The sequence below is a fragment of the Scardinius erythrophthalmus genome (genome assembly GCF_964197995.2).
Source record: "Scardinius erythrophthalmus genome assembly, chromosome: 21".
NCBI classification, from domain to species: Eukaryota; Metazoa; Chordata; class Actinopteri; order Cypriniformes; family Leuciscidae; genus Scardinius; species Scardinius erythrophthalmus.
In genome coordinates, this window is record NC_138241.1 from 6,399,000 (window position 1) to 6,407,043 (window position 8,044).

Here is an 8,044-nt window from a genome sequence, read left to right on the forward strand (position 1 = left end):
GGTCAGAAAAGATTTCTATTTTGAATAAATGCTGTTCTTTTTTTAACTTTTTATTCATCAATGAATCCTGAATGTGTGTGTGTGTTGTTAGGGGGTAACAGTTTAGGACCCAAGGACCAGATGTTTGAAAGAAGACCAAGAAAAGTTTGAAGAAAAGTTTTACTGAAGATAGTTTGCAGTTTCATCAGCAGAAGTTCAGCTTCAAGACTCACACAGGAGTTCGTAGGCCGCCCCGCTTACAGTTACAGAGATCACAGCAGTTATACCCTTCACCCCCCCCCCCCCCCACACACACACACACACACACACACACACACACACACACACAGCAGTTATACACTACACCAAGGTCTATGCTGCGTCATTGCTTCAGGTTGCAGTTTCTGACTGGCTAAGAAATAGACAAACATAATTTTCCACACATATACAGATCGACTGAAGCATATCTCCATCGATGAGGCAGCTGACACTCGGACCCTGAAGTTAGGCACGTCGTGACCTTCCGGGTCACAGATTTGTGTTTCTGGGCGCCAGCATATCCAGAACAACAACTCAGTCAATCTCCAATAATGCCAGTGGTTCCTTAACCATGTACCCAAGAAGACACACACACACACACGCCGACACACAGCTTTTCCAAGGTTGGATTTCGCCAGGCTCTAACTATAAACAGAAGAGTCGTCTCAAAACATCAAGATAATGCGTTATTTCTCTCAAGGAGAGCGACACTTAAGTCTAACTGGAAAGTAAGGCTTTAACAAAGAAACGGTCCCTTAAACTATTGGCTTCAATGACCCCTATATGTTTTAACACGTTGAAGACCTTTCTCAAACATATTCTCAAATCCATATTTAATTTCTGGAAGCCTGGCTAAATAAGCAAGCACTGTTACTGCATTCAGGAATCAAATACTGACATTAAAGAATACATGAAAAGAACATTTGAGTAATCACACTGGTAACATCTATAACAAAGTAAAATCTCCAGAGAAGTCATTCAACTCATTTGATATTTAGAAGGAAACATACTGATTAATACCTTGATTATAATCACTCTTTACATACACATTGAAGCAGCAGTGCATTCCAGAATCCACTCCTTCAGTGTAATAATAAGATATAGTCCATGCAGAAATGATTTTGATAATCTGTGTGGAAGATCTTGACTGGCCTGCACAAAACCTAGACCTGAACACATGATTCAGGATCATTTAAAACACACCAACTGACAGTCAAGCCCATTTACCCAACATCACATGCAAGATGCAACATGCTAAGATGCCCTGGAGGTTATTATGGTCTGGACGGGCAACATGTGGACACGACACCTCGTGTAGTGTCAGCTTTAGGCCACTGGGGGCGCAATGTGTCGTGGTGGCAAGCAGGGGAAAAATCACGTGTCAGATTTAAATATGGCACTTCTATAGTGTGAAGAATAAAAAAGTCTGAGGTCAGTAATATTTCATAATCAGCATGTAATTTCTATTACAAACATATGCTGTTCAAGCTTTCTATTTAAAAAAGAAACCCAGGAAATATATCACAGTTATATAATGATTTCTGAAGGATCATGTGACACTGAAGACTGGAGTAATGATGCTGAAAATTCAGCTTTGATCACTGGAATAAATTACATTTTAAAATATATTGAAATAGAAAGGAAATACTCCTTTTTTTCTCATGTCCATCAAACATATTCTTGAATTACCCATTTTGACCATTTCTTCCATATACCCACATGGCTGTTCTTTATTAAGCATTGTATAACCCCATTTCCAAAAAAGTTGGGAAATCAAGAATCTGTGATTTGTTCATTCTTTAACCTTTATTTATCTGATAAAAGTACAGAGAAAAGATTTCCAGTGTTTTCACTGACCAACTTAAGTGTATTTTGTAACTATAAACAGATTTTTGATTTTGAAAAGGTTATAGAATATACAAGTTACACTGTTTTGAACTGGTAGGTGAACTGGTAATAGTTGAGGTTGTCGTGATTGAGAGTTAAATGAGTCTTTGCAAGCACAGATGTGGCATGGATCATCGATTTGTGCCAAATTAAAAAATCCTCTCTCCACTATAACTTGTGATAGCCATCGAGCCCCTCGCTATCGCCCTACGCTCCAGAGCTCAGGTCACTGTATAATCCGTGCAGGTACTGTGCCCTAAATGCAGACAATCTTTTATTTGTATCTAATCCTCTTACTTCTATTCCTCAAACCCTTTCAATTCTACAATCCTTTAGTTGTTTCACAGGATACAAAGTGCACTTTTATGAAAGTGAGTTGTTCCCATTGAATGCTTCTTCCCTTCAGATGTCATAATCAAACTTTCCATTCAAAGTTGTTAGCAATGGTTTTAATTAGTCCAGGACAGGTGAACTGTAAACATCCTGACTTGTTTAAAGCCAACATTAGCCATAATTCTGAGTCTCTATTCATTTCTTGGAGATTTATCCCTCTCTTTAATTAGGCCCAATTTTTCATTATATTTTCCAGTTGTCTCTAGAGCAACAGAGAGTGCCGAATATCTGGAAACAGTCTACGGTCATTCCAGTGGCCAAACATAATCATCCAAAGGTATTAAATGACTTTAGGCCGGTTGCTCTGACCTCCTTAGTTATGAAGTGTTTCGAAAAATTGATTAAAAAAGTTGTTTTCACAAAAACAGAGAATCTCCTTGATCCACTACAGTTTGCTTATAGGGCTAAGCGAGGGGTAGATGATGCCACTACTACTCTGTTAAATTTGTTATTCAAACATCTCAAAGGTAGTAAAACACATGCAAGGATTTTATTTTGTTGATTTTCCATCTGCTTTTAATACAATCCAACCACATATTTTAGTTGACAAGCTCTTAAAAACCTTTGACCTGGATTTTAACATCGTGGGATGGATTCTTGACTTTTTAACTGATAGAACTCAGAGTAAGGGTGAATGGTTGCTTGTCGGAGGAGATGTCATCATCCACGGGGTCTCCTCAGGGGTGTGTCCTCTCACCACTCCTTTCTTTATACTCATGATTGCCGCAGCCAGTATGTAAATAGACACATTTTAAAATTTGCAGATGATTCTGCTATTGTCAGTCTCCTCTCCTCTGAGGAAAGTGATCATGGTCCTGTTGTTGAAGATTTTGTGCTCTGGTGTGATAGGGCATTCCTTAAATTAAATGTAGAAAAGATTTTAGGCGTAAGTCATCAACTCCACAGAACACTACCATCAATGGGCAGATGGTGGGACTGTAGAAACGTACAAGTATCTCGGCAGTTTGATCGACAATAAGTTAAATTTTAATTCCAACACTGAGATGCTCTGCAAAAAAGGCCAACAAAGACTGTTTTGCCTTCGCAAACTGTCAAAGTTTCGTGTCGATAAGACCCTCATGACCCTTTTTTATAAATCATACATTGAGTCTGTATTAACATTCTCAGTAATTTGCTGGTATGGTAATCTCACTGTCAAGGCCAAAACTGCTCTTTCCAATATAGTGAAGGTCAGCAGTAAAATTCTAGGTGTCCAGCAGTGTAGCCTCACTGACCTGTATAACAGACAGGCAATTAGGAAGGCCAAATCAATTATTTCTGATAGTTCCCACCCCCTTCATTTAGAGTTTCAGATCTTACCTTCTGGGTCTCAGTTTAGATTACCTCCAGTAAAGAGCAATAGATACAGGCACTCATTCGTTCTGACTGCCGTCTCTTTTCTAAACTCAACCCGGAGGAGTAGATAGACTTAACAATTATATAGTGATGGGGTTGTTATAACATGTATAGTATTGATTGATGTTTATGATGTTGTTGATGGAATGGTGATTGTTATGGAAATGTTCCCCTTTGTTGTTATATTATTTTTACGATGAACATTGTCAGATGTATTTATAGATGTATATATAGTATTTATTAGGGCTGTCAAAAGATTAATCGCATCCAAAATAAAAGTTTGTGTTTAAATAATATATGTGTGTGTACTGTGTATAATTAAATTTGTATATATACACACACATGCTTGTATATATTTAAGAAAAATGTGTAATTTATATATAAAAAAATTATATTTATATATAATATAAATTGTATACATATACAGTATATGTATGCAAATATTTCTTAAATAAATACATGCATGTGTGTGTATTTATATATACAAAATAATTATACACAGTACACACATATATATTATGTGTAAACAAACTTTTATTTTGGATGCGATTAATCTTTTGACAGCCCTAGTATTTATGTATTTCGGTCTTGTATTTGTGCCTTTGTGTCTCCTGTGTCTATGTCTTGCTGCAGAACTAATTGTCCTACGGGGACCATTTTAAAGGGTGAATGTTATCAAAATGAACGTTCTTCCTAAATTTCTGTGCCTTACTATCCCAAAATCTTTATAATATAGAATATTGAATTTTTTATATAGAATAAGTTGAAATTAACTAGTCAAATCATCTCATGAAACCATTGTGCCCAGGTGGCCTGAGTCTACCATAATTTTTAAACTTATTGGGCAGCGAACACAAGAAATATGCTATTGTGGGTACAGCATGACTCGTAACTTCAGAAATTCCAGTGGGTTCTGATGGAAGATCTTGCTTACCTGCAACTTAACATCCTCGTGCGCCCGCTCCCTTCAAGCACACCACTTTAGTTAAATGCCTAAAGATCTGGTCTCAGTTTCATCTCGCAATAGGCCTTAAGGACCTTTGTTTTTTTAAATCAGATTTCCTTTTTGCTGCTTGGGACTTCAAGATTTGGAGGGATCATGGCTTAGTTACAGTTGGCCAATATAGATAATACTTTTGCATCCTTTATTAAACTTCAAGAGAAATTTGATTTACCCAGTTCTCACTTATTTAGACATTTTCAGATACAGAACTTAATTCATAAGCAGTTTCCTAATTTCCCCTCAAAATATTCTTGAGGATATATTAGAACATCACGAATCCTATCGAAAATCTATACTATTAATACAAATCAAACCCCCTCAATGGCTCAGTTGAGGATGCTTTGTGAGGAGGAGCTAAACTGTAGTACTTGAGGAAAATGTTTGGGACTCAGTCCTTGCCTGAACACATTCATCATCAATTAATGCTGGGCACTCTCTCATTCAATTCAAGGTAGTGCATTTAACTCACTGGTCCGTAACTAAACTATATTAGTTAAACTATAAACTATAATATTTCCAGATTTTGCCTTCATCGTGCAACTGAACCAGCAACTTCACAGCACTTTTTTTGGCCGTGCCCAAAATTGTACTTCTTGGGGAGTGTTTAGGTGTTTTAACTTCTCTTTACCAATGGACCCAAACCCTTAGACTTGTTCTCATGAACTGGAAGTCAGTGGTTCCCCCTACCTATCGGCTATCGCTAATGGGATTTTGACTTTCAACATGCTTTTAAAATGGAAAGGTTTAGAAAAGTTTGCAGTGAGACAGAAGCATAATCTCTTTTTGAGAGTTTGGTGCCATTTCCTGAAATACTAACTCAACTTATAACATAGAAAACAATACACTTCATGTTCTTGTCCTCATGTCTGGGTGGTTGATAAAAGTGAGATTTAAAAACACTTTGAATGAGTCTGAAACAAGTTGCATAGCTTATTTAGAGATCCACATCTTTATTATTTATAACTTTACATTTTACCAACAAAACCAAAGCATTTTGTCTCTAAATAGGGAGGAAAACATTTACATGCATTTAGCTTTTATCCAAAGCGACTAACAAAAGAACAAAGAATTAATCAAAGAGCCAACAATCGTTGTAGTACACAATGCCAGTTTTATTAGACAACTAGATTAGGAAACCAGCAAAAGAAGAGAAGAAATGCTTATTTTGCTATCATACAGTACATCAAAGTAAACCTAGCCACCAAATAAAAGAACAGCTCTTGGTCACAAAGCATGTCTGATGAACCCCAGTCTGGAGAAGAAGTACTTCACATCAGTGAGAGGAGCTTCTCGCCATTACTTGCTTCATCTGATCAGGAAATTCCATTTGTAGGATAATAAAACCCATGGAAGTGTATAACTTGAATGAATGGGAACCAAACAGACATATCTTCTATTTGAATCACATGTGCAAAGTCTAAGAGGTGTGTTTTTTTCACAGGTCATCACCCATGCAGTCCGTACTGTTCCTGCTCCCTTAACCAGACTGCGTTTTAGGGCATGTACATGATTTCTGGTGTGTGTGTGTGTGTGTGTGTGTGTGTATCTCAGCAAATACTTGCCTTCATGTAATGATCTAATGTAGTCATCTCACCATCTCGTATGTTGTTCTTTGCTTATGTTTCACCTTCAGGTGTTCCTGGTTTATTCTTGTAATGACATTATTTAAATAAGCAGGATTCAGAGGAAAATATCTAGGGTTCCTACACATTTTGACTAACACATTTACATTACTTTTCCAATTAAAAGTGTGTGCATATATATGTATATATACACACACAGTACAGAAAAAAAAAATATATGTATATATATATACTTTTTTTTTAGTATGTATATACTACAGAGATTTTGTTAATTTCCTCGCTTCATATTTTAACTCACTTATTGATTTACAACAATGGCACAGCCATAGACATTTAACCTTAGTTCAAAAAATTATCCAATTCATGGGTGCTTTAAAAGTAAATATTTCCATTATTATTGTTATACTACACTTATGTAAAACATCTACCAAATCGTATAACGTTCATCAAGCGAGAACCACCACTTACCTGGAGAGTTCCCAGTGAGAGTTTTCCTAACGGATTCTGATTCCAGGAGACATGGACACCAAGATGATTACATGTGCAAATGGATGGAGGAAGAAACAGAGACAACAGAGGGACATACCAAGAAAGGTTAACATGAATGTGATTACATTAAAATGTTAAAAAGGACATCTACCCCTGGTTTCACAGACAATGCTTAAGCTAGTCCCAGACTAAACTGCATTTTTGAGCTGTTTTAACTGAAAGCAACTTGCACCGATACCTCTTAAAATAAGTCAGTGCCATAGTTTTGTCTCAAGATGCAGACCACAATGTTATTTCCTAAGGCACACTTATAAAGGCTACTGAAATGTCCTAATCCTGGCTTAATCTAAGCCCTGTGAAAACAGGCCCTAACTACAAACTAAGATTTTACCTATAACATCTAGCGAAAATAAGCAGACACTGTCCTGTGTGAACTTCTCTCTCTCGTCTAGTGGAGTAAGGGTCTTGATGTGTGTGGATCATCTCATACGGTTTGTGATGGAAATTTTGATGGAGAAAAATGTCAAATTTTCTCTTGGTGAAAGTGTCTTTGGGTTTATGGGAGATGGGAAATCTTATAATCATTTTGTTATTTTGCTCAGTTCCTCTTTCGTCCTATTTAAATCTTAAATGTTGAAATGTAGCTCTATGCAGGTTAAAAAAATAAATAAATAACAGCCATAGAAGTAAATGGAACAATGCTATAACTAAACCTCTCTTATGATTAAGCAGTCTATAGACATTTAATGATTAACGAAGGGAAATGATCTTCCGATTCAAAATTTAAGATGTTATTTTTTTGTTCGCATTTTTCTGTTCAAGTCGCTTTGTTTCCATGACTTCAGCAGACTCTCGATAGTTTCTCCAATAAAGTATGATTTATCGTTTAAAGGTATTTACAATCTTTATGGTGGAACGCAAATAATAGAAGCTCAACAAATTTGAAAAATCAACAAAAACCAATCACTGGTACAGGTTTTAGCACAAAATTAAAAACTACCCCCGGTGGTACACAATACCGTTTGGATTTCACTGATCTAAAACATTAGAAATCATTGGTATAATTAAGAGGCTACGTTTCTAACAGACCCGATTGCATTTGAATACTTTTTTTAATATCATTTCCTTGAGCTGATGGAACGCATTTAATCCTTGTAAAATGTGTTAAACGGAGCGGACGCTTCCTGACAGCTAAATCTACTAAAATAAAATAAATAATTCAAGGGAAGTTATAGATGGATTTCTTTATATTTTAAAACCCATGTGTATGACACAAAGCAAAGTTTATTTCTAATCAAAAGACAACAGTAAGGTT